This window comes from Marmota monax, unplaced genomic scaffold, assembly GCF_021218885.2.
Source record: "Marmota monax isolate L192 unplaced genomic scaffold, Marmota_monax_Labrador192_F-V1.1 WCK01_AAM20220418_F8-fsc00304, whole genome shotgun sequence".
Lineage (NCBI taxonomy): Eukaryota > Metazoa > Chordata > Mammalia > Rodentia > Sciuridae > Marmota > Marmota monax.
The window spans coordinates 349,795-375,000 of record NW_026694168.1 but is presented as its reverse complement, the minus strand read 5'-3'; the positions used below and the strand labels follow the sequence as shown (position 1 = coordinate 375,000).

Below are 25,206 nucleotides of genomic sequence, written 5' to 3'. Positions count from 1 at the left end.
AAAAATAAATGTAAACTTCCAAATTTTATGCTAAGAGAGGTTAGCATAAAATCCCCCCCAAAAAAATGCTGATTGTTTTCTCTGCTTTTAAGGATGCTGATTTATAATTAAAAAAACAAGTAAAAATAAAAACTGATTTATAAGCACTTTTTATATACAGGGATTTTCACCTATCATGTTTCTTTTATTATTAGAACATTTTCTTTAACTTTTTTTTTAAACTTGTTTTGCAGATAAATTTTAAAAATACATCATGTAATTAATTTATAAGTTTTTTGGTACAGCTGTTCTGAAAAACTTTCTCTAATCTGAGAGAAAGTAAATATTGAGGAAATTTGGATCAAAATTTTATTGTTATGTTTAGAGAAATTTCTAGAATAGGTGGTGTCATGAGTTCATGATTTAAAATTCTGTGCTTTGCTCCTAAATGCATACTTTTGGTAAAGACTAAATTAAGGGATAGTTCACATTTAATGATTAATGTGCATATATAATTTAATGTATTGCATTGTGTTCTTCCTCCCAAGAGCCCACAAAAAAATAGAATAATCCATTCCTTTCCCAAAGAGTTTAAGATTCATTTTATTGCAATTTTTGTCTTTTTTTTTTAGAGCTTTGGCTCATGTGAAAATTTTGTGTTTTCACATGGTTTCAGTTATTGAATCTTTATAGTTCTAAAATTATTTTGCAATGTCTGATCATCCTCACATTTTTATATAAGCAGATGGGAAAAATCAACATACTATGCAAATACTAAGCTTAAAAATTAATAGACAATAATTTATTAATATTTCAAATGTGTACAGTTATTTGGCATTTGAGGTTAGAACATTAATGTAATAGGTCCAAGGAAACATTTGCAAAAACTGTTAATACAGCAAAGCATATAGGTGTTTACAATCAATTATAGGATTTAACACCTAAATACTGATCAGTGTCTTGAATTACTGAGGAGTCCCAGGAACTCATTTCTTAATAAGGTATTTATTTTATTTTTTTAATATTATAATTTTCTGTTCTAGATTTCCATTGGGTTACATGATCCAATGATTTGACAAAGTTGCTTCAGAAACAAAATGTTAAAATTTTTCACTATTCTCATTGGCATAGTCTAAGCTATATAATGAAATAACATGAAATTATTCTATGAATGTATTTAGCTAGTTTGAAAGTTGTATTGCAGATGAGATTTTTGTTATGTAAACCAGTTCTTCTTATACAAAAAAAATAACTATGTGGAATGATGTACTTCACTCTGGTAACCATTTTATGGTCTATGTGTGTCCTGTAACATCATATTATAAACCTCAAATATATACTGCCGCAGTCTGGCTGGGCACAAAATCACGAGCCACCACACAGCTTGTAGATTCAAACAGCAACTCTTTATTCCCGAACTCACACCAGCCGTCTACAATCACGTTCTGGGGAAATCCACGTTCTCTGCCCAAATCCACCCCCACTGGGCTTCTGTCTCCCAAAAAATACTGTCTGAATCCCGTGAGAACTCAAGGGGAACTCAGGCAGCAGGATACGCCCTATTCCCAGCAGGAATAACCTTAAACCTGGAAACACCCTAAACCCGGATAGTCCTAAACCGGGAACGCCCTAAACCAGGATCATCCTAAACCGGGAACACCCTAAACCCGGATCTGCCCTGGTCCTTGAGCAAGGTCACCTTAGATGCAATGTCACTGCAAAATGTCCTATTTCCACGAGTCCTTCCACTAAGCAACATGGGGTACGCTGGCAAGGAAATTGTCATACCTACTTGGCTAATGGCTCCCAGCAATATACTATAAAATTAATTTTTCAAAAACAAAATAAGATATGAACCTTATAAATAAAAATGAAATTCTGTCAAATATAAAATCAGGAATGAAGAACCATATGATGCATAAAGTTGTAAAATGCATAAGAGGACCAATAAAATAAAAGGACCAATAAAGCAAATAATTGTTCTTTCACTCTATTATGATAGTTCGTCCATATTAGATTTTCTGGGCAATATCTAATGTCAACTATCTGGCCAACAAAATCTTCTAATCATTAAATAAACTCAGATTTTATAATATTTCCACTTACAGATTCCTTTTATATTACATAAATATTATGCATTTAAGTGCCACAAAATATTTTTTTCAAATTCATATCTTCACTGTACATGGAGAATTTGTGAATACACACAAAATATTAACTTCTCCTTTCAAATAAGGAATAATCTGTGATTTAGTTCAACATTTCAAATTCATGGCGAGTAGAAGAGGACTTGATGTCTTAATGCCTTCCATAAAGACACTAAGTACTGGAGTTCCAAAGCTGCAATATATTGTAGTCTAAGATAGGTTAAAAGCAACAAATGAAAATTACAGTTAAAGCATGAGTCAAATTAATTTTTCAATAATAATTGAAAAATTCAGGCTAATATTAACTAGACCTGAGGAGTTTTAAGAGGTTTTATATTTGTTTCTAATTTAGACTTTATTTTTTATAATCTATAACGATCAACATTCTCTTAATTGTGCAGAGATTTTGATGGTACTTAAGTGTAGTGATCCCTGACTTGAGGGACTACAGCTAACATATCTGATTGTATGTCAGTCTTGCAGTCCTAGTAATAACCATGTGAAGTTTAATGATTATGTTTGTTCTAAAATCAGAGGTGCTGCAAGTATACCCCACTGGTAGAGACCTTGCCTAGGATGGGTGAGTCACTAAATTCAACACTCAGACCCTGGAAAAATAAATGAATGTATGGATGAATGAATGAATGAATGAATGAATGAATTTTAAAATGAACAGATAAAATCAGAGATGAAGAATTGGATGCTATAATATGAAGCATTTAAATAATTGAAGGATTTAAATGTGACATGTCTTGTTTGTTGCCTAGAGGTGTACATTTCCAATAAATGCACCATTCTTCCTTTATTTGTTACCTTGTGGTCAGGGTAAAAGTAAAATGTATGGTTGTTCAATTCCAAGTTTTCTGAGGAATCCCCATACTGCTTCCCATAGTGGTTGTAGCAATTTGTAGTCCCACCAGGAATAGATGAGTGTAATTTTCCCCCACATCCTCATCAACACTTGTTGCTTGTATTCTTGATAATTGCCATTCTGACTGGAGTGAGATGCAACCTTAGGGTAGTTTTGATTTGTGTTTCTCTAACTGCTAGAGATGATGAACACTATTTCATATGTTTGTTGATCTGTTGTACTTCATCTGTGAGGTATTGGTCAGTTCTTCAGCCCATTTATTGATTAGGTTATTTGTTTTGTTAGTGTTGAGTTTTTTGTGTTCTTGATATATCCTGGAGTTTAGTGATCTATCTGAGGTGCATGTGGTAAAGATTTTCTCCCATTCTGTATGCTCTCTTTTCAAGTTATTGTTGCCTTTTCTTAGAAGAAGATTTTTAGTTTGGATTCATCAAAAATGGGTTATTTAGATGTATATAAATAAAAGATAGTTCAAGAGAAACAATACATTTTAATTATCACAATTAAAAGAAATACGGTAGAGAAAAGCTTAGAAGATATAAAAATAATATCTTGTATGTAATTTGTTTGGACTACATTAAGATCTTTTGGAAAACTGGGTACAAAAACTATATCTGATAAAGAAAAAATTTAGGGGCACAAAAAATCTATTTTGAGTAATTCATGATGATTTCAAAAAATGACACAGGATTTACACATGTTGACTCTGCCTTTGTCATTCGTTTAGACAAATGAGCTTTAGAGTGAAATCAAAATAATTTGGCCTATCATTATCTCAGTAAAACTTATCCCAATTTCTAATAATTTTTTTAAAAATAATTTACATGCCATAAAATTCACATTTTAGAGTAAAACTCAATGTTTCTTGGCATATTTAGACAGTCCTACAATTGTATTACCTCTGTACTCCTGCAATAAAATATTGGAGGCAATTAAACTTATAAAGAGTGAAGGTATACTTAGCTCATATTTCTGAAGGTTTAAGTCCAGGATCAGTCAGTCCCAATGGCTTGGGTCTCAGATGAGGATGGCACAGCATGACAGGAACATGCGTCAGTGTGTGCAGACACCAGGGTCCTACAATTCCCTTGAAGGGCATTCATCTAGTGATGGAAGGACCTCCTACTAGTCTTTGTGATTTTTTTTTTTTTGGTACCTAGGATTGAACTCAGGGGCACTTGACCATTGAGCCATATCCCCACACCTATTTTGTATTTTATTTAGAGACAGGGTCTCACTGAGTTGCTTAGCACCTCACTTTTGCTGAGGCTAACTTTGAACTCAAGATCCTCCTGCCTCAGTGTTCTGAGCTGCTGGGATTACAGGCTTGTGCCACCGCGTCTGGCCTTTGTGCTTGTTTTTAAAGACTGTTTTAACTCTTCTGGGTCTCTTGCATTGACATATAAATTTTAAAATCAGCTTGATAATTTATTGTTTTAAAGCCAGCTGAGATTTTCATAACAATTGTGTTTAGCCTGTGAATCAATTTGGGTAGTATCACTGTCTCTACTAAATTTTCTTATCCTTGAAAATGTCATTTCTTTTCCTACATCTAGATCATTTAGTGTTTCAACTATGAAGTTTATACCTATGCATTTAATTTAGAAAATGATATTGTATATGAAATTGGTTTTTTAGTGTCAATTTTGAAATGTTCTTTGCTATTGTATAGAAATTCAACTTATTTTAGTAAATCAATTTTGTATCCTGCAGCACTGCTTATCTGGTTAATTTGGTTTAGTGATTAGATTTAATAACACAAAATATCACCTCAGCTTTGAATAGAAATAGTTGTAATTTTTCCCTTCCAATTTGTATGCACTCTAAATTATTTTTTCATAGTTCCATTTCTAGAGTCTCTAGTACAATGTTGAATAGAAGTGGCAGAAGAAGGCATCCTTATTTTAATTTCCAGTCTCAAGAGGAAGCTTTCAGGTTTTCACCTTTATTGTGTTAGCAACCATGTCTTAGTCCACTTTCTGATGTATAACAGGACACCAAAGATTGGGAAATTTATAATGAGCAGAAATTTATTGGTTCATGGTTTTTGAGCTTTAGAAGTCAGAGATTTATGGGTTGGCATTTGGCAATGTGCTGTTTGCTACGTCATCCCACGGTGGAAGAGCAGAAGGCAAGCTATGGGGTGGGGGAAAATTCAGGTTTTCATAATGACCCGACTCCGACCATCTTATTCCACTTATGGGTGGACTGACCATGTTATGTTTATAAGATGTTACTTTTTATCTCCAGAAATATATTTTAAATTTGAAAGTCTTTTTTGCCTGAGAGTATAGAACCTCCAGCTCTTCTATGGTACACCTTTTTCTATCTTTTGGTTTTTAAGCTATTTGCATCTTTGCATATATGTCTCTTCTTATTGCATCATGTTTTAATTAATTTATAAAAATTTCTGCCTTTTGAGTGGATTTAAGTTATTAAAACTTAATATTACTACAGTTAGATATAGATTTATCACTTTATTTTTGTTTTCTATAAATAATATATTATTTTATTCTTCTATTATTAATTTATTTTATTTTTTAAAATTTAGTGGACATTTTCTAATGTTATATTTGAATTCCTTTAGTATTTTTTATTATATGTTCAAATTATGTTTTAGTACTTACTCTGTGACCTATAGTATATGACTTAAATTTTATCGAATTCTCTTTCAGTTTAATACTAACTTGGATCCAATTAAATTATACAACTTTTACTCATATGTACCTTCTTTCTTTGTCTTATTTTGCTTTTATTGTTATATATATTTTATCTTTATATGTTAAAACCCTCAAAATACTTTGTGATTATTAATGACTTTATATATTCATGTCTTATATAGATGATGACATTAAGAGAGCAAGTAATTGTAGAGATGGTTATACTTGCCTTTTTAATAATTCTCTGCTTTTCCTCATTTCTTTCTATGAATGTGAATTATCACCCATTATCTTCTTGATACCAACATAGCTTTGCTCCCCTCTATCTCCTTTGTGATATACTGTCAAATGTATTACTTCTATGTGGTATTGTTCTGCCTTAGATGCATATTGTTTCATACAGTTTTTTTTATAGCAGTCAGTAAAAGAACATATTTGCATATTTATTTTTCTTTTTTTTCTTGACAAGCAAGTGATACCACACAATGGCTTAAACCACACAAAATCACAAATAGAGCTGGTAAAAGTAACCAGGTGTGATATCACTTACTTTCAGCCTAAATAACTTCCTTTGGCATTTCTTACAAGAAAGATTTTTTTTAATCAATAAATGTTCTCAAAATTTACCACCTTGGGATGATTTTATTTCACCTTCATTGATGTTGCTAAGTTTCTCAGTATAAGATTCTTGTTTATTTTAATAGTCTAGCACTTTGAATATATCTTTTCACTTTCCAGTTTCCATTCTTTCCAGTGAGAAGTTAATAGTTAATCTTAAGTGGTTTCCCTTATATATGATGGATCATTTTTCTCTTTAACTGCTCCCAAGTTGTTTTTCATCTGTCAAAATTTTGACTATATATGTTTTGGTGTGGATTTTTTTTTTGTGTGTGTGTATGTTTACTTTTCCTGAAATTTTTGAGCTCCTTAAATATTTAGATAGCTTTTAATTAAAATTTGAAAGTTTCAGTCTCAATTAGTTTATCTTATTTTTTCTGTTCTTTCCCTTCTTCATTACACTCTGGTTAGTGGATTTTTAATGTGTCCCATATTTCCCTGAGGATTTGTGTATTTTTTAATTACCTGTTTTCTTTCTTCTTTGGATTCACTATCTTTATTGATTTATCTTCAGATTCCCTGGTTCTTTTCTCTAGCCACCTCCTATGCATTGTTGAGTGTATTTTCCATTTCAGTTGTTGTATTTTTCAATTCCAGAATGTCCTTTTAACTAATTCTGTCTTTTTAATTGTGGTCTTTATTCAATGAGATATTACCATCATATTTTCCTTTGTTCTTAGTGCATAGATTCCTTAGTTATTTAAACATATTTATAGTAGCCATTTTGATGCCTCTACTAATTCTACCCACTGAGACTCTTCAAAGGTTATTTCTAATGCTCATAGTTGTTCTAGTATTTGGGTTATAATTCTATGTTTAAATGTCTTATATATTTGTTAAAATGGAAATTTTTAGGTAATATACTAGTAGCAACTTCATATTTCTAGCTAGTATATCACCAGCTAGTCATTTATTATTTAATAACCAGTAGTTAATAATGAAGTTTCTATATGCTGTATACACAGAAACATACATATATACATATTGTTTTGTATAATTATTTTTATAGCAGTGAAGAAGTGAAAGAAAAATAAATATGCAAGTATGGTCTTTATTAGTACTTAAACAGTAATAGTGATTACTAGCCACTATTATTAGTAACTATTATCATTAGCTTTGAATACAGATCCCCTCTTCCAAGTATTGCTTTTTGCTTGGTCATATATTTATTTTTGTTTAGAAATTGAGATGAACTAATTTTGTGAATTCTGCTTTTTCTTTGCAAATTGTGCAGCATCTGATGTACCTACTTACCCTTCTTTTCCTTTGATTTAATTTTTTTTATCTTGGTTATGTAAAATTTATCCATATTTCAGCATATGTACTTATTGGTCACGGGTTGTGTTTATGACCTTTTATTTGTTAGATTTTTACACATTATAGTTGGATATGAGTTTATGTAAGAAACCACTACCACAATTTAGGAATTCACTTACTTTTGGCCTACTTTTAACCAAGAACAAAGAACTTTGAGCTTCCCTCTCTGATGCCTCTTTTGGTGTGCAATTAGTCTTAAGAGTGTAAGGGATGGGTGTGATTTTAATGTTAAGCCTGAATTTACAAGAGTCCCCTATGTCAGAGTAGCCTATTGTTCAGCTAGTGTTTGGTCAGAAGGCCTTTTTGACCCCATTCTCTCTGTGAGTGCTCCACCCTTTGCTTACCAATTTGTTTTAGGCTTGAAGAATACTTTTGAATCTACCCATATCATGCCTTGATTGTTCCTGAGAGCGTGTAGCCAAGAATTTGTACACAGCCTTTTCAACCCAAAGAGCTAACTGCAATCTTAAGTGTTCTCTTCTTACCTATCTTTTCCCCTATTTTATCCTATTAGCTTCCAGCTGCTTTGTTGTGTTTTTGTACCATGGAGCTATAATCCTTCTTTGTTTTCTTCTAGCAACATCCATGCAAGGTGTTCTCTAATTTCCCTTAAAAGATGTCATTTCCATAAGAAAGAGCTGTGGAACTTTTCATTTAAATGGTTTGCCTTTTCTTTAGGAAGAATCGTTAGATTCTTACACTAAAACTGGGGATGTTGATACACCTTAGACTCTTACACTAAAACTGAGGAAGTTGATACAACTTAGACTCTTACACTAAAACTGGGATGTTGATACACCTTTTATGAGTCTGTTAGTGGTCATGGTAGACGTGGCAGGCTTTGGTTTGCTGATCTTGTCCCTTCTAGAGTAGATCATCTAGTCTATGAGTAAGCTGGGGTAGAAATTTAGGGCCCAACATATATGAGGAGAGAGCCATGGCCCTAGTGATATTATCTGCCTGGAATACAACTTCTAGGATATAGGATGAGAGAGATGAGAAATACTGGTTGTCTGTTCTCAGAGTAAAAGCATGGCCCAAGAGTTGAAGCTTAGGGAACAGGCTACCTCCATTTTTCATGATTGTCTGCAATAGAATTTCCTGAGTGTTTTCTCTAAAATAGAGGAGGGAGTGGGTTGTGGCTCAAATGCCAGTGATTCTTCCTATTCCTACTGAAATTAAGCATATTTTCTTGAATCAATGTTTTCCTATTTGCTCTTTATTCATAGGATGATTACTATAGACTGAAATTTTATTTCTGTTTTTTATAATTTTTGTCCTTTAAATTGTCAGTTTGCTGGGGAAAAGATATGATAATCTCTACTTTTGACATTCTGAGTGTCCTACCCTCTTCCAATTTCACTTCATCAATGAAGTTTCATTTCTTCATTGCCATCAGCAGGAGAGAGGTACATGCTTACTTAATTTAATGCTTAAAATGGGTCATTGAAAGTGGACATCAAAACTGAATGAGATTATCATGATTTCCTGCATTTTAGAAGGCTCAGAACCATCTAGGAAGCCAACATAAATGCTTACTACAAGCATGCCATTACCACATTTTAATATTTCAATAGCTGATATAGGATAGTTACAGAGCAAGAACTCCCATAAAACCCACAGTGAAACCTGGCATACCTGTTAATTAGACTATAAGAGAAGAGACTACAAAAGAAGAGATTTAAAATTTCTCTCCAGAAGTTAAACTGAAAACAACAAGCATATATTGCAAATAGATAAAAATATGTAGAAATATGTTATAAAGAAAGTGGATACCCAAAGACCTAGATTTTTAGCAAGACTGAATGTATTAACATATCTGAAGATGTACGTGTCACAAGAAGAACAAAGTAGGCAAAGTTACTAATCTTGGTGATGAAAATGATTAACAAATGAACCGCATGCATTTGGCAATATCATCTCTGGTATTGATATGGATTATAGGGTAAGGAAGTTTTAGTGAATAGGATTTTGCATTTTCATTCAGTTTACAAGAACAGATTTCTTGCAAGATGGACGTTTCCAGTAAAGATCTGCATTAGTTTGGTTAACCTGCTCATTTAAGGTATTGATGATCATGGTCTAGATTTTGGAATTTTTCATGTTATAACAAAAATCACTAATTTTACAAACTGTAATATCTAAACACAAAATAACTTCCATTATGATGCTATTTAATATAAGGTGTGATTTAAGTATCATCTTTTTGCTAATGTCATTTTCTATGTATCATAATAGGAACCTCCAAAATTCAGTGACTTGATTAAGGTAAAGTTTTATTTTTCTAAAACTAAGTATTCCAGAATGGGGAAGTATAGAATAGTGAGGAAATTCTACCATTTTCTAGATCATGCCACTAATTTCCATTTCCCGGTCCTAGAAAGAAAAGAAGATGGAATACCCCTTGATAAGTAGATGGACAAGCTGTGCACATTATTTTCAACTATATTCTATTTGTCATGAATAGAGTGAACAGCCTATGAAACAAAACAGCCTATGAAATATACCTTGTACTTAAGTGATCATGTCTCCATCTAGAAATCAGGAGCTTTTCTACAGCTTTCTCCACTCTTCCATGGGAGATATGATCCAAAACCCCCGGTGGATGCCTGAAACCAAGGATAGTATCAAACTCCATACATACTGATTTTCTCGTACATATGCACTTATGATGAAGTTTAGTTTATAAATTAGGCACAGTTAAAGATTATCAATTAATAATAAATAGAACAATTACAACAAACTTACATAATTTTGATCTGTTTCTCTCAAAATATTTTTTATTCTCACCTTCACACTTAAACACCTGTGTTACTCATCTTTTGTTGCTACAATAAATACCTGAGAAAAAATAACTTAGAGGATAAAAGATTTAATTTGGCTCACAGTTTCAGAGATTTCAGTTCATGGTTGTCTGCTCCCAGTGCTCTGGGCTTAAGATGAACAGAACATCATGGTGGAAGAAAACTGTTCAGCTCATGTCAGTCAGAAAGGAGGGCGGGGAGAGAGAGGAAAGGAGGTGAAATAGAGAATGATAGAGAAAGTGAAGGGGCTGGGGACAAGGTACACCTTTCCAGGGCATACTCCCAGAGACCTATCCAACCATGCCCCACTTAACTACATTTTCCACAGCCTCCTGGGAGTCCATTCAGCTATGAATGGATTAATCCACTAATGAGTACAGAGCCGTCATGATGCGATCCAATCACTTCCCCAAAGATGAGCCTCTGAAACTGCTGCATTGGCAACCAAGTCATCAATGTATGGAACTTTGGAGGATATTCCAGTTCTAAATGATAGCATGCTCCTTACAGCTTCTTTTTGGTGAATGTGAATTGCCATAATCACTACTCTTGTGTTATGATGCCACAAAGTAAAATGAGTGTTATTTGAGCACAAGCAGTGTGATATCTTGACAGTTTATTGGGTAATCAAGAAAACCACCATGTGACTAATGGTTTGGTAGCATACAGAGTGTGATATGTTAGACCAAGGGTTGATTCATATTCTGGTCAAGATAAAGCAGAAATGGCTTAAAGTTTCATCATGTTTCATCCAGAAAAAAAAACACATTTTAAAATTTAAGGATTTTTGTTTTCTGCAATATTCTAGTTAAACTTTTAGATTGCTGCTGATGGTGAACAACTGAAATTGCAGAAAGCAAAATCATGGATGGGGGTGGGGCTATTGTACTAAGAATACATTTGAAAGTCAGTTAGCCATCCTCTTTTGAACAAAGAAACAAAGGAAGTATATGAGATTAATATTAGCCAGGAAAATATAAATTACTCCTCTGATATTTCAAAAAGAGAGGAAATATATGCAAAGTTTGGGGAAAATCTGCAAGACCCAAAGTGAGAAGAATAAATATCTTAGTCTGGGATCAGGATGCTCCCCCCAGTACTGGGCTAGAGTGCAAAAGGAAGCAAGGCATATTCAATAGAGAAGAAGGAACTACTATTGCCATGGAATAAAGATACAAAATGGGAAGAGAAGGCTACTTTAGAAAAGGCACCTGCCCTTGTCCTTGAAAGAGAGATAGTAAGCCACACTCATTAAAGAAGATGCTGGAAAACAGCATCATTGCATTGCTGCTGTAATTGCTGGAACTGCCAGCCACTGCATGCTAGCGCTCTGAAGCTTCTGTCACCAACACTGCTGAAATCACAGAGCTGCAGGCTATTAGAGTCTGTCTGCTGTTAATGAGCAGTCAGCACTGATGTTGCTGAACCTACTGCCACTGGAGGTGCCATCACAAGAAGAGTGGTTGTGCCTTCTTCTCACCTTCTAAAGGGCATTAATGTATCCCTGTGGAAGACATAGTCGGGAATCTAGCTGGCAATGTAGTGTGAGAAATATAGTTTGGAAATGCCCAGCTTTGGTTGTATAGAGAAAAGTGTGAAGGTGAAAGTGGGGATGGGAGCTAACAGGTAACTCTCTGGCAGAAGACAATAATGTTTTTATTGGAAGGTGGCCAGGAAGATCTTATGTAATGAAAGTACATTTGTGTCAAGACTGGAATGAAATTAGAGCCAGTCATGAGGATAATTAGGGAAGGAAAGAAAAAAGTGAAAGAGTGAAGTGGAAGTGTGCATGGCATGGGTCACATTGTGGGTGGACCACAGTGAATGAGCTTTTGAAGTCAGAAAGACAGTTTAGGTGGCGCACCAAAATCCCAGTGGCTCTGGAAGCTGAAGCAGGAGAATCATAAGTTCAAAGCCAATCCCAGCAACTTAGCAAGGCCCTAAGAAACTTAGCAAGACGCTGTATAAAAAATAAAAAGGGGGAGTCGCGTCGGAGTCCTGCCAGCTCTCTGCAGGAGCCAGAGGGGCGCTCCAGACACCAGGACAAGTACTCAGTGCTCTTACCTACCTACAACAAGCGCGAGAACCTGCCGCTCATCGTGTGGCTGCTGGTGAAGAGCTTCTCTGAGAGTGGAATCAACTATGAAATTATAATCATAGATAATGGAAGCCCAGATGGAACAAAGGATGTCACTGAACAGTTGGAAAAGATCTATGGACCAGTCAAAATTTTGTTGATAGACCTTTATTTTATTTATTTATATGTGGTGTTGAGAATCGAACCCAGTGCTTCACACATGCCAGACCTTTGCATGTTGTCAAAAAGAAAAGAAATATGTCCTGCTTGAATTCTAGGAAGGCTTTGTTAGAGATTTGGCAGTCTGCGGTGAACTGCTCATAACACAGCCAAATTCAGAAGGGGACAAGATACGCTCACTAGTTTCCAGCCAGAGGAAAACGCTAAACAACGAAATCAGGGGCCAGATATGAAGCAAAAAGTTTACAAGACTAAGTAATTGGAAAACTGTTAAGAAGGAGGAAAACTTCACCTTTTTTTAGGAACATAATTTGTTATTGGAACAGTAGAGAATGAGATGAAGTCATCCAAGTGTGAAGTTAAGATTAAGTTTTTGGAGGAAGGGTGATGTCAGCATTGAAAATCACAGGGAATCAGGAGACTAAACGTGGCTATCAGTTATTCTGAAAAGCTTCTAAGACGGCGGGAGAAAAAACTGGGATTAGGAACTACATATATTCATGGAATGGAACATGCCACAGGAAACCATATAGTTATTATGGATGCTGATCTCTCACACCATCCAAAATTTATTCCTGAATTCATTAGGAAGCAAAAATAGAGTAATTTTGATATTGTCTCTGGAACTCGCTACAAAGGAAATGGTGGTGTATATAGCTGGGATTTTAAAGAAAAATAATCAGATTATATCAAAAGGAAGTTCTACAGAAATTAATAGAAAAATGTGTTTCTAAGGGCTATGTCTTCCAGATGATGATGATTGTTCGGGCAAGACAGATGAATTATACTATTGGTGAGTTTCCAATATCATTTGTGGATTGTGTTTATGGTGAATCCAAGTTGGGAGGAAATGAAATAGTCTCTTTCTTGAAAGGATTGTTGACTCTTTTTGCTACTACATAAAAGAAAGTTATTCATTTATGCTTACCATGTCATTTCAATGTAAACATAAAAAAAGCCTGGTTACTGATTTTTGTAAAATGTACTCTTAAAGCATAAACCATGAGGTAAGAAAATTTTCATGCAAATCTTTTCTTTTCTGGAGAAACTCCCATTTTATATTTCATTTTAAATAATTATAAAAGTTAAAAAAAAAAAAATAAAAAGGACTGGGGATGTGAGACAGTGGTTAGTGCCCCTGGGTTCAATCCCTTGTATAAAAAAAAAAAAAATGACAGTTCAGGGTCACAATCTTACAGGGCATTACGGTTCATAGAAATGACTTTGGATTTTATTCTAAGTAAAATAGTAATTAAATCACTTTTTTACTAACAATAAGTGAGTACTCACAGGATCTTGACTTTTCAGGTACTCAAATGGGTTACAAAGAATGAACAAGTAATAATTATATCCATGTTACAGAATACCAACATATAAGTGGAATAGAACAAAGATATGAAATAAATACTAGAACACAAAGGAATTACATAATAAGTAACACAAAAAAAGATTATAAGAGAGTATATGGAAATAGCTGAGAAATATGAAATTACCTCAATATAGACACATGTATCAGTTGGCTAGACTTTAGAGTCCAGTTATTGGTCAAACACTAGCCTCTCTGTGACTGTAATTTGTGGATGTGATTAATACTGCCAATCAGTTGACTTTAAGTAAAACCGATGACTATTTAATAATCATTTGAAGGCTTTAGGAAACAAAGACAGGTTTCCCACACCAGATTCAGTTCTGTCTGAATATCACAATATAGAAACTTTGCTGAGTTTCTAGTTTGCTGACCTGCCTTGTAGATTTCAGACTCAAGATAACAGCATTGGTGTTTTCCTGAATCTCCAGTCACTTCTACAAATTTCAGACTTGGCAGCCTCCACGATTCCTCAAACGAATTCCTTAGAATAAATTTCCCGTATCTCTCTCTCTGTGTCAGTCCTTCTGTTTCTCCACCACTGTCTTTTTTGCTGCTTCTGTTTCTCTATCTTTTGGTCTCTATATATTTTATTGATTCTACCGCTCTCTGAAACATCCTATATTTCTGAAAATACCATCATTATGTTACACACAAAACAACAACAAAAAATTTCAGATGGATTAAACAGTTGCAGACAAAAACATGAAATTGTAAAAACAGTTATAAAAATGTATGTAATAAGTTTCAATATGTTTAACAAATAGAAAAAAATCACAAAGAAATTAATACATATGTCTAAATTTTAAAGAGAGATGAAAGAAAAGGCACCTGCCATAATATTCTATATACATAAGTGCAAAACATTCTATACCCATATCTAAAATGAATGAAAAATTATAAAAAACCAAACCAAAAGTTATTAATATCTTTAATATTAAGAAATGTGTTAATAAAAAGTTTTAACATTCTAATAGAAAAAGAAGGTTTAAGGATATGTGTATTAAAGTATTAAAAGCATAAACATGAATTAATGATAAGTAAATGGCAAAAATTGTCATGAAAGTAATTACATGAATTATAATCCTCATATACACTCTTTGTTGGGCTTTAAGTTGATAATGTATTTTTAAGGTCATGGATAGAGTAATTCTGCATTCAGAAATACATTCTAAGGAAACCCACAGAGAGGTAGACAAAGACTCATGTGAAATGATACTCATGGCAAAGTTACTTGTAATAGCAAATTGGAAGCAACTTGAAATAACTAACAATATGCTAAATAAGTCATACATTACAGCAAAGAAATATTATAAAAATCATGACATGGGGAAATTAGAAATCAATGACAAAATAAAAAATAAAAATTACTCCAACACCTGGAGACTAAACAATATGCTACTGAATAAAATATGGGTTACAAAAGACATCAAGGAGGAGATTAAAAAATAATCAGAGGTAAATGAGTCCATGGATATAACATATTGAAATCTCTAGGACACTATGAAAGCAGTACTAAGAGGAAAGTTCAAAGCATGGAGTTCATTCCTTGAAAGAAGAAACAGTCAACACAACTTAACATTACATCTCAAAATTCTAGGAAAAGAAGAACAAATAAACACCAATAGCAGTAGAAGGCAGGAAATAATTAAAATTAGAGGTGAAATCAATGAACTTGAAACAAAAGAAACAATTAAAAAAATGACAAAATAAAAACTTGGTTCTTTGAAAAAATAAAATTGACAGACACTTAGCTATGCTAATAAAGAGAAGGAGAGAGAAATCCCAAATTACTAACATATGTGATGAAAAAGGTAATATTACAACAGACACTACAGAAATACAGAGAATAATTAGAAATTATTTTGAAAAATTTTACTCCAATAAAATAGAAGATATTGAAGGCATCAACACATTTTGTAAGTCATATGATTTGTCCAAATTGAATCAGGATGATATACACAATTTAAACAGACCAATATCAATCAATGAAATAGAAGATGCCATCAGAAGCCTACCAACCCAGAAAAGCCCAGGAACAGTTGGATACACAGCCAAGTTCTACAGGCCCTTTAAAGAAGAGCTAACACCAATACTCTCCAATTTATTTCAGGAAATAGAAAAAGAGGTAGCACTTCCAAATTCATTCTATGAGGCCAATATCACTCTGATTCCAAAACCAGGCAAAGATACAAATCAAAAAAAGAAAACTTCAGACAAATATCTCTAACGAACATAGATACAAAAATTTTCAATAAAATTCTGGCAAATCAAATACAAAAACACATCAAAAAGATCGTGCACCACGATCTAGTAGGTTTCATCCCAGGGATGCAAGTTTGGTTCAACATATGGAAATCAATAAATGTAATTCATCACATTAGTAACTTAAAATAAGAATCATATGATCACCTCAATAGATGTAGAAAAATTAGGGATAACATTAGGGAACATATCTCAATGTAGTAAAGGCTATCTATGCTAACCCCCAGGCCAACATCATTCCAAATGGAGAAAAATTGAAGGCATTCCCTCTAAAAACTGGAACAAGACAAGGATGCCCTCTTTCACCACTTGTATTTAACATAGTTCTTGAAACACTTGCCAGAGCAATTACACAGATAAAAGAAATTAAATGGATACACATAGGAAAGGAAGAATTCAAATGAGCACTATTTGCTGATGATATGATTCTATACTTGGAAGACCCTAAAAGTTCCACCAGAAAACTTTTAGAACTATTAAATGAATTCAGCTAAGTAGCAGGATACAAAATCAACACCCATAAATCAAAGGCATCTCTGTATATCAGTGACAAATCATCTGAAAAGGAAATGAGGAAAACTACCATATTTACAATAGCCTCAAAAATAAAATAAAATAAAATACTTGGGAATCAACTTAATGAAAGAAGTGAAAGATCTACACAATGGAAACTACAGAACCCTAAAGAAAGAAATCAAAGAAGATCTTAGAAGATGGAAAGTTCTACCTAGCTCTTGGATAGGCAGAATTAATATTATCAAAATGACCATACTACCAAAAGCACTATACAGATTTCATGCAATTCTGATCAAAATCCCAATGACATTCCTCATAGAAATAGAAAAAGCAGTCATGAAATTCGTCTGGAAAAATAAGAGACCCAGAATAGCTAAAGCAATCCTTAACTGGAGAGTGAAGCAGGTGGCATCACTATACCAGACCTTAAACTATGCTACAGAGCAAGAGTAACAAAAACAGCTTGGTATTGGCACCAAAACAGACTGGTAGACCAATGGTACAGAATAGAAGACACATGGACAAACCCACATAAATACAATTTTCTCATAATAGAAAAAGGCTCTAAAACATACATTGGAGAAAAGATAGCCTGTTCAATAAATGGTGCTGGGAAAACTGGAAATACATATGCAACAAAATGAAACTAAATCCCTATCTCTCACCATGCACAAAACTCAACTCAAAGTGGATCAAGGACCTAGGAATTAAACCAGAGACCCTGCATCTAAAAGAAGAAAAAGAAGACCCTAATCTTTATCATGTGGGATTAGGCCCCAAATTCCTTAATAAGACTCCTGTGGCACAAGAATTAAAATCATAATTCTATAAGTGGGATGAACTCAAACTAAAAAGTTTCTTCTCAGCAAAAGAAATAATCTGTGAGGTGAATAGAGAGACTACATCTTGGGAGCAAATTTTTACCCCTCACACATCAGAGCACTAATCTCTAGGATATATAAGAAACATAAAAGCTAAAGACCAAAAAACCAAATAGCCCAATCAATAATGGGCCAAGGACATGAACAGACACTTCTCAGAAGAGGATATACAACCAATTAACAAATATATGAAAACAATATTCATCATTGCTAGCAATTACAGGAATACAAATCAAAACTAAGATTTCATCTCACTCCAGTCAGAATGGCAGCTATTATGAAAACAAACAACAATAAGTGTTGGCGAGAATGTGGGAAAAAAGGTACACTCATACATTGCTGGTGGGACTGCAAATTGGTGTAGCCAATCTTGAAAGCAGTATGGAGATTCCTTGGAAAACTTGGAATAGAACCGCCATTTGACCCAGCTATCCCTTTCCTAGATCTATACTCAAAAGACTTAACAATGGCATACTATAGGGACACAGCCACATGAATGTTTACAGTAGCATAATTCACAATAACTAAACTCTGGAACCAACCTAGATGCCCTTTAGTAGATGAGTGGATAAAAAATGTGGCATATATACACAATAAAATATTACTCAGCAATAAAAGAAAATAAAATCATGGCATTTGCAGGTAAATGGATGGAGTTGGAGAAGATAATGCTAAGTTAGCCGATCCTCCCAAAAAAAACAAATGCCTAGTTTTCTCTGATATAAGGAGGCTGATTTATAGTGGGGTAGGGAAGGGGAGCATGGGAGGATCAGATGAATTGTAGAAGGGCAGAGGGGTGGGAGGGGAAGGGAGGGAGCATGGAGTTAGAAATTATGGTTAAAAGTGATGGATATCCTTGTCCAAAGTACATGTTTAAAGACACAAATATACTTTGTGAATATACTTTGTACACAACCAGAGATATGAAAAATTGTGTAATATGATAGTAGTACATTCTGCTGTCATATATAAAAAAATTAATAAAAAAATATTTTAAAATCATGACATGGGAAATGCTCAAGATGTAATGTCAATTAAGTTGACCTCTTAAGAAAATATTGTATAGGTGTCTGTATCAAGATTGTAATTTACACTTCATCCCAAATTGCCACTGATACTTATAAAGGAAATAAAATGTACTAACTTCTTTCAGTATTGAAACATGGAAAATAGAGAAAGAAACTGAATCCCATGTACCAGGAGATAAACATTCACCATGTAGCACTTTCTTTTTTTTTTTTTTCTTACTTTTGCTATATTTAGCAAGATTTCCTACTGGTGGGTGGCAGTATATGTTTGCATCCCATTCTTTACTGGGATAAAATATAACACACCCCAGGATAAAAATCAGTATTTCTCAAAAGCACATATTTTCAAATCTTAGAGAAGGGAGATCCACTTTTTCCTTTGCTACTCTCTGAGTGCAGGTTAATGTAAGTTTTCTCTTCCTGAAGACTCGCTGTGAGTAAGAGAAAGAAAACACAGAGTGTGAGCACCTGATTTGGGGAAACTGCACAGCCATACTGAAGAACCTGCATATGAATGTGAGGGAAGTCCCCCCAAACCTGTTTGACTTGTCTATTCTACAGTCATTAATGTCACTTGAAATCTTCCAGTTTCTATGGCTCCTATGTGGATCCTGAAGGTGGAAATCCCTATGGTAATCGAAACCCAATCTGGAAACTTAGTGAGCTCATTGGTTTGTGGTTTTGTTGTTGTTTGGATTAGTTGTAGCTTAGAGCCTAGAAGAAAATATGGCTAAAATTGACTGATGTTTTCCTAATTAATCACTCCACCTTTTATTCATCAAGCCTAACTTCATATCCAGCCTATGAGGAAAAAACAGCTTAGAGAACACCAGCAAGCACATGTAAAATGAACAGAGACTGAAGCTGTCCTAATGCTTAAGGCCCTTTAATAAATAGGTTATGTAATGACAAGGCAGCAGGCTTTGCACCTGTCTTCACTTTTTAGTTGCTTGGAAAAGATCTTAAAAGCAAGCTACCACTCACTGAATCATTCAATGTTTATTATTATCACAATGTGCCAGTCACTGTGTTAGACAATACATGCATATAATAATTAATAAAACAAACCTAAACCCTGCTCTCTCTCAGTCATTAAAGGTTTATGTGAGAAGCAAATAGTAGAGGGGATAATAGAAATATGATATACTGTCTGAGCAACCTACACAACCTGTAGACTATGTGGAGTCACTCATACTTCATTATAAATGCAAAAAGAATGTATTGCCTTCATGGAGTTTGTTCAGTGGGTCATGAAGAGATTTTTAATTATCAAAAGATCCCCGAAGCTGCTTCCTCTATGGAGAATAAAACCCGGCCCAATGGAAACAAAGAACAAAGAAATTATAGGAATCCAGCTGAGTAATGATAGTGGCTTGATTTAGGGAAATGACAGTAAAAATGGAGAAAAATAGAAGTTTTGACATATGTATATGTAGAGTAGAATTTTCAGGACTTGGTAGGATAAATGAGGGGTAAAGGGGAGGAACAGGTAAAAGATATCTTCTAAGATTCTGATTTATGTACCTGGATAGATTGTGGGGATTTTAATGGAAAAGAAAAAGGTGGATGGAAGAATAGGACATGCTGCAGGTAATAAATACCATGTGGAAACTATGTTAAGATAAGATGCTTAAGTGCAGAGAGTTTGGGATTGGAGATAAAGTTGTCAGACTATATCCACAGAGCTGGTGCTTAAAGCTATGAGAATAGATGGTGACTAGATCAAGAGACTTTATACTATCTTTCTCTCTTTCCTAAGAAACAGAGCAATCAGATTTCTCCAACTTAACAAAATGCTAACACCCGAGTTCTTGGTGATAGCATCCATAAAGGAAGAGTGATAGAAAAGATTCTGAACAACTTCTCTTAAGCAACATTCCTTAATTCTGTTTCTCAGATTTTCTCTGTACCTATTTTTTCCATCTATATGATTGCTTTAGGACTGACAGAAATACTTTATAATCTTCTACTATTATAAAATTTCTACCAATTTTCTTAGTATTGTCATTGGGTGGGGCTCTTAAGAGGTCCCAAAGAGGGGAAACTCAAATAATGATGACAGGTAAATGCCACAGAAGGGAATTTCAAGGCATATCAGACAGAGGCACAAAGATCTATCCAGGAAAGCAAGGAATGAACATTTAAAGAAAAATGAAGCTTACCTTGAGAGTGAGATGTGCTTTGGGGACTTCAGGTTCTTTTCTAGAAAACTTGGTGAGAAGTGGGCTTGGGAAGGAATATAGGGATGACATCAACCTGGTTGTTGGCAACAGGTCCACCTTGGCCCCTGGAGCCCTACCTCCACTAGTTTGTTCTGCATGCCAGTGTGGCCAGCTCACAAGGCCATGGCGAACTTGCGGTTTTTCTGTTCCTGCTTGTCCGTCTGAGACATATGTATCCCACGGGAATGCCTTGACCTTTTCTGGTCTGATGGACTTCTTGTTAAGGGAGGTTTCGGTACCTGACAATAATAGATGTTGAAACTAAATTTCTCCCCCCTCCCTCCTGCTTTTGGGTAGTTTTCCACTTCTGCTGCTTGGGGTATAAAAAAAGGTGTGTTAGCAATAAAGATTATTGACTCCTGGATGAAGAACCTTGGTGTCCTGTGTGTCTTTTAACCTCGCCGTCCCTCGCCGGACTCGGCTCCCTTGGCCGGACGCGGCACTGGTGATCACAAGACAGTTATTGGTGGTCTGGCAGTTCTCGGGATCCTTAGGTTGACATGCCTCTTATCTGATGAAGATAACAGGAAGGTACTCTATATTATAGGTTTTGTATCTCCCTTTGCTCAATCTATCCTAAAGACACATGTGTTAGTCGGCTGACTAACAGTGCACAGTTAATGAATTTCCAGTAATTTTAAGATTTTGAGTGAAGATTCATAGATTTCCCATTAATTTGGGAGTAAGAGGTCTAGGAAAACTGACTTGGGGAATGACAGGCTTGGGGAGAAACTGGTGTGGGGAGTAACAGACCTGGAAGAAGAACTGGCATTAGGAGTGATGGTATGAGGATCTCGAGCAAAAAGCTTTCAAATTGAAGTTACAGTCTTCTCATTCTTCATTTGTCTCCCTTCTACCTGTCTTATTCCTTCTAGTCTACATCAGCACTTCCAAAACTTTTTGCGTTAAGGTTTATGTTGTATAATCCCAAAGTAGTCATACTTACCTTGTCCTTCCTATAAATGTGCCCTGGATTCATACCTCTTCATATATCCTCATGGGCCTCTGTCAAACAGCCCACATTTTATTTTATTTTTTTTTTGTACTGGGGATTTAACTCAGGGGCACTCCACCACTGAGCCACATCCCCAGCCCTATTTTGTATTTTATTTAGAGACAGGGTCTCACTGAGTTGCTTAGTGCCTCACTCTTGCTGATTCTGGCTTTGAATTTGTGATCCTCCTGTCTCCACCTCCTGAGTCACTGGGATTACAGGCATGCGCCACAGTGCTCCGCCCCACATCTTCTTTTTAGCTTCAAGTCCCTCTCTCTACGTCAGCATTTAAACACGTTCAAGTTTTTCTTGTCCTCAAAGACAAGCAAGTTAAAAATAAATTCCTTTCAGCCCACTGGCATCCCGTTCCTGCTACTGAATGAGTTCGTTTCCAGATATAATTGGCCACTCTACCACTCCTTCTCTCTCCTTTTCCCTCACTACTCGACTAAATTGTGTTTACAATGTCACCTCTGATATTGTTGTTTCAAAATTCACTGGACACTTATCTTACTTGACATCTCTGAACCAATTCATATCTCTTCACTCATCCACTTCCTTGGTTTCAATTCTATTAATATGCTAATGACTGCCAACTCCATTGTTTTAGCTCAACCTCTGTTGAGTTTCCGTCACATATATTTAGGAAAAATGCACAATTTTTCCATGTGATTGGATACTTTAATTAAAAATGGAAAAGGTTATCATTAGAGCTCTGTATTTACACTGCCATCCTGCTGGGAAGTCAACAGGGTCAGTAAGGAACTTGAAAACTTATAATATGTAAATAACACTAGGCAGATAATGGTGGTTGCTTATTTTAAGCATCTCTTATTGTAGATACTATCTAAAAATTACAAATGTTTATTAATGAGGATGAGGATGGCTTAAGTGGCAGGCTTGAAATAATTCATTATTGTGAGGTAGCTCTCGGTTATTATAGCAACTAATGTTCATTTTCACTATGGTAAAATCTTGATAGAGACATTGATGTGATATTAAATTTTGCTTGGATTAATGTTTTGGAAGTAGCTGGTTATCGTCATGCTTTTTGGTGAAGTGTACATTATGTGAAGATGATGACATCAAAGTGTTATAGAATTCAGTAGTTGTTCCCTGCAGAGTGATTGCTAGTTTCCCCTTTCAATCATGGATAAGCACATGATGAGAATGTACAATCAGTTTTAAAAATTTTACTCATGAGTTTTAAATCTGTGCATTCAAACCAAACATTGTATGTGTATTTCAAAACAAATTGAAATGTAAAAAATTCAGAAATTCAACTATCACTGTTTGAAAATAGGCCTGATTTTCCTACTACATTCATAAATCTTTGTATAAAATATACAAATAATTGTATTTCTTTTTGATATTCCACAACACTTTGCTATTTTTTTAAAGAGAGAGAGAGACAGAGAAAATTTTAATATTTATTTTTTAGTTTTCGGCGGACACAACATCTTTCTTTGTATGTGGTGCTGAGGATCGAACCCAGGCCGCACGCGTGCCAGGTGAGCGCGGTACCGATTGAGCCACATCTCCAGCCCCTACACTTTACTATTGATAGTCCAGATTTTGACTGCCTCTAATTTTCTATGGTTTATTTCTCATACTTTGATTTTTTTTGCATACACAATATATTCTTAGTACCCTTGCAATTTTAACATGAATTTTAATTGTATTTTTCATAATCTGAACTATAGTTTTGTCAATGGTGCATATATTTTAATTTAAGCCAATGTAACCTTAAATAATATAATGAAAGAGAACCAAGATTATCTGAACAAATATTTATATGCTATATTTGAACTTCTTTATTGGCAAAAAGAGGACATCTTCACGAAAATCATATTTTGAAAGCAGGGCAGTTTAGAGTCAAAGTTCTTAACACATTCTTTATGTTAAAACCACTTGTGCAGAAAGAATCATTTTAATAAACAACTGTAGCTAGTCATAATATTATTGAGTAAAATCTTTGAGAGGGATCTGAATTCACATATCAATATTGAAAAGAAAAAAAATTCATAAGTAGTTTTTCTTTTTTTATTTAATTTTTTATTTTTTATTGATTTTTTAATATATGACAATGAAATACATTACAATACCTATTACACATATATAGTACAATTTTTCATATCTCTGGTTGTGTACAAAGTATATTCATGCCAATTCGTGTCTTCATACATCTACTTTGGATAATGATGTTCATCACATTCCACCATCATTTTTATTTCCCTGCCCCCTCCCTTCCCCACTCACCCCTCTGCCCTTCTAGAGTTTGTGTTTTCCTCCCATGCTCTCCCTCCCTACCCCACTATGAATTAGCCTCCTTATATCAGAGAAAACATTTGGCATTTGGTTTTTTGGGATTGGCTAACTTCACTTAGCCTTGTCTTCTCCAAACTCCATCCGTTTACCTGCAAATGCCATGATTGTATTCTCTTTTGTTGCTGAGTAATATTCCATTGGGTATATGTGCTACATTTTTATTTTATCCATTCATCTACTGAAGGGCCCATAAGTAGTTTTTCATTGTTGTTGTTGTTTTGGTAAGGAAGTATGAGCTGAGAATTAAATCAAGGGCCACAAGCATGCTTGGCAAGTGCTCTACCACTGAGCCATATCCTAGAAAGTTTGAATGTGTAGCACTTTTGGAATATGCAAAGCTTGACTTTAATAATAAAAATGTAAATATTAACTTAGGCTATTGGGCACAGCTTCCATTTAATAAATAGTAGGTATTATTTTTTATTAATGTTGGTGTCTTTTTGATCATTGTTAATACCATGATCATAACCATCATTATCACATCATCATTTTAACTTACCAGTTACAAAATATGATATAAAACTGTTCCAAGGATATAATCTGTAAATTTAAAATAAAAATAAGGACCATATATGGACTTATTTATATATGTGAAAATAATAGTATATATGGACTTATTTATATAAGTGAAAATAATAGTATACTGTGATAGAAAAATATGGAGTAAACATAGATCCATCAGAGCCCATTCATTATATCCTTTTGTCAGTCTTTGGATTATTGTCCATGAGTATATCAGAGTCCTTATGGTGTATGAATTTTGTTTCTCTCTGCAGTGTTTTTTTAGTTTTCACATCTAATTTGTATTTACTATGCTGTGAGATACCAAAGTTATGCACCCATTTTTTTTCTGATTAGTGACTGTAATGATGCATTCTTTAATCTTTTATTGTCATATTAAACTTAGATTTGAAGAAGGAATGTTGTTATAGTGGTCTCCAACAAGAAGGCAG

General features: G+C 34.4%; 1 pseudogene; it reads left to right on the top strand.

The window, feature by feature from the left end:
- Window positions 1–13,651, top strand: part of LOC124107712 (dolichol-phosphate mannosyltransferase subunit 1-like) — a 16,915-nt pseudogene extending 3,264 nt beyond the window's left edge.
- Window positions 13,652–25,206: the final 11,555 nt, after the last annotated feature.